The following is a 3,325-nucleotide window of genomic DNA, read 5'->3' as shown; positions in this document are numbered from 1 at the left end:
TGCTGATGGTTAATGATATAGTGCTGAGATCTATAACTGTGTGGAGCACGATGGAGTGAAATAGTGCATACTAATCCACAGTGACTGCACTGTAGGTTACTGAGCATGAAACAGACACTCACAATGTAAACCAGATCAGTTATTTCCTTTTATGTTACCTAAAATCATTTTGCTTGGACAACTGTGAGTTTGTGACATATGAAAACACTCAGATCAGATAAAGTGGTTTATGGCTTCATGGCTGAAGGAACCAAAACAAGCTTAGTCTTGACTGAGACTGATTATGACCATGTGTGCTCATGCAAAGAGCAAACAGGTTGGCTGAATATCACTGTTACAGTCCCTGAAATAAGAATGTCATTAAAACTGTAAAGTCAGCACAAGAACACAGAGAACTTTGGAATAACAGGGATGTACTGTAAGGAAAAGGCCCCGAATCAGCAGGAGTCTTTGTACAAAAACCACCAGTATATAGTGAAGAGGATTCCCCTGCTTTTATTGGTTTGATTGGCATGGAAACCAGCTGTGCCAAACACCTCCCGGGTCATGAACCTACACAAAGTCCAGTGTCAGCTCTTCAGTGAACTCAAACACAGACACGAACCCTCCAAACAATCAAACACAGAGCGCGATGCTGTTGGCTTCTCACTGACGTTAGTCAAAACTCGGGATAACAAATATATTTTTATTGACTTTATAATGTAAAGATTTCTTCCTCTTGGTCTCAGATGTGCTGATCAGATCCATGCTCTCCCACCACTCAACACTGTTTCCTGCTAAATGATTACAATGCACATTAATTCATCATTAATTCACTCGCAGCATTTACTACACAGAGGTAAGCTGTAATATATTACAAAGAGCTTGTTTTATGCACTAGGGTACATATTAATTTGTTCATGCTGGATATGCAAGAGTAATATTACATAAGACATAGACACCTGCTATCCCTTCTCTCTGCTCCAGGCAGTGCTTGTGGCAGCACTGTGCACTGATGGTTTGTCTGTCTTCTGTGAAATGTGCTGCTTTCTCACAAGTACACAAGCACACCTCTGTAGTCAACAGAAAATGCCCTTCAGGAGATGTCTTATTCTGCGTTTTATTTATTCCCTTCCGTACCCACAAGACAGAGTTATACAGACATAGATTTTTGAGTTTCGGTACACAGGAAGGAACGGGCAAATATATTATGTATTTTGTGTAAGTCGTTAAGCCATACCTTACTAACGTCACAAATGCGTTAATATTTTATACTTGATTCTAATCTGCTGCTAAACCTCTTATACACAGCTGAAAGTAGAGCTACTAGAGCACAGAGCATTAGCATACCTACTCAATAAGAGTAATTTCACTTTGATCTGCAGACAAAATAAAGCCATTTTCAGGTCTCCTTTATTAGGACTTTTAAATGTATCCGGGTGAAAGTTTCATACCTGTAATGTGAACAGTTGCACTCGGTGCGGCAGGACTGACAGAGCATTAAAAGAATGAATTCAAATGTTTTATTTATTGTTTTTACACGTGTGCACTAAACCCCAGAATTGACCCTGTGCACGAGAAAATGCTAACTTCCTGGTTTGAGACCGGATGTGGGGGTGTACATTTCCAGTAGCTTTACTTTGCGGTCAATCGCTACTGCGACGATATCCTCCAAAACCGTGTCCAAAACTTGAAAACAGAAAGATGGCGTTAAGTTACAAAACGCAGAAGGTGGGAACACTCACCACTGCTGTGTCATAAAAAATCTAATGATCAATTTTGACGTTTAAAGCGTTTCGATCGATCAGTTGTTCACTCAACACAAGCAGAACTGCATCACTGCAGCAGAAGACACATCGTCCACATGCAGAAGCACATCTCTGTATAGTGACTGGTCTGATGATTCAAACAGGCAAATGTTCAGCATTCAAACTACAGGTGAAGAACAGTCAAACCAGATGTTTCCCGTTATGTCGAGATCAGCTCGTCAAGTACACACCTACACAGCATGTTAACAAACCGTGAAAAAAGCCACACAAAAAATGAATGATTGCTGGTAACCGTTTCTATACATTAGTATGTACGAAGGGTATGTTGTGACTTACCTTCAAAATTACAGCGGTCCCTCGCTATAACGCGGTTCACCTTTCACCTCGCTGTTTCACAGATTTTTTAGTGCAAGTTTGCATGCTTATTTATTTATTTTTTTACATCACATTGTGTCCTGCGTCCTGATCGCTACTGTCAGGGTTCCTGGGTCGTTGACCCAGTGATTTCAGGTTGTTCATGTTCAGTTTAGTTCATTAATGTTCTCACTTCCTGTTTTTTCCCCGTGTCAGCTTGTCTCCCGTGTCATTAGTCAGATTATGTTCAGTCCTGTACTCACCTGTTTCCAATCATTGTCATCATTCAACCTGTGTATTTAAGTTCCTCGGTTTCACCAGTTCTTTGTCGTGTCATCGATGTTATGTCGTCGTTCCCGTTAGTGCTCAGTTATTCAGCCAGCCACTCAGTCTTTCAGTCAGCTAGTCAGTTCTGCCGTTCCTGCGTTGTTCATTCACCCACTCCAATAAATCCTCATCATTTCTGCACCGTGAGTCCTGCGTTTGGGTCATCTCTTCCACGCCTCCACACCTAACCTCTGACAGCTGCAGACGATCTCCTCCGTGACGTCTCTCCTGTACAGTACAGAATCGCTGCATCGATGCTAACAGTGTGACTCTGAAGTGCAGTGCTGTATGTCCACGATGTCCACCAAACGTTTTGCACCGTCAAAAAATAAAATTGGCTCCTTGATTTCACCTCTCGCTGGTTATTTTTAGAACATAACACCCGCGATAAACAAGGGACAGCTGAGAGATATAACATCCATCCATCCATCCATTCGCTTCCGCTTATCCTTTTCAGGGTCGCGGGGGGCGCTGGAGCCTATCCCAGCTGTCATAGGGCGAGAGGCGGGGTACACCCTGGACAGGTCGCCAGTCTGTCGCAGGGCCAACACACAGGGACAAACAACCATTCACACTCACATTCACACCTAGTGACAATTTGGATTAATCAATTAACCTATCCCCACAAGCTGCATGTCTTTGGACGGTGGGAGGAAGCCGGAGTACCCGGAGAGAACCCACGCAAACATGGGGAGAACATGCAAACTCCACACAGAAAGACCCCGGCCTGATGTTGGAATTGAACTCAGGACCTTCTTGCTGTGCGGCAACAGTGCTAACCACCGTGCCACCGTGCTGCCCAGATATAACATTTGAATCCCTTTTCTCTTTTGCTCTGAGGCGCAGGGAAAAAATATCGACAAGTCGATGAACATCATTTACAGATATATTGGGTA

This window comes from Copadichromis virginalis, linkage group LG7, assembly GCF_057382275.1.
Source record: "Copadichromis virginalis isolate Kocher_CV1m ecotype Utaka linkage group LG7, C_Virginalis_male_GT1.1, whole genome shotgun sequence".
Classification (NCBI taxonomy): domain Eukaryota; kingdom Metazoa; phylum Chordata; class Actinopteri; order Cichliformes; family Cichlidae; genus Copadichromis; species Copadichromis virginalis.
This window is presented reverse-complemented; position numbering follows the sequence as displayed.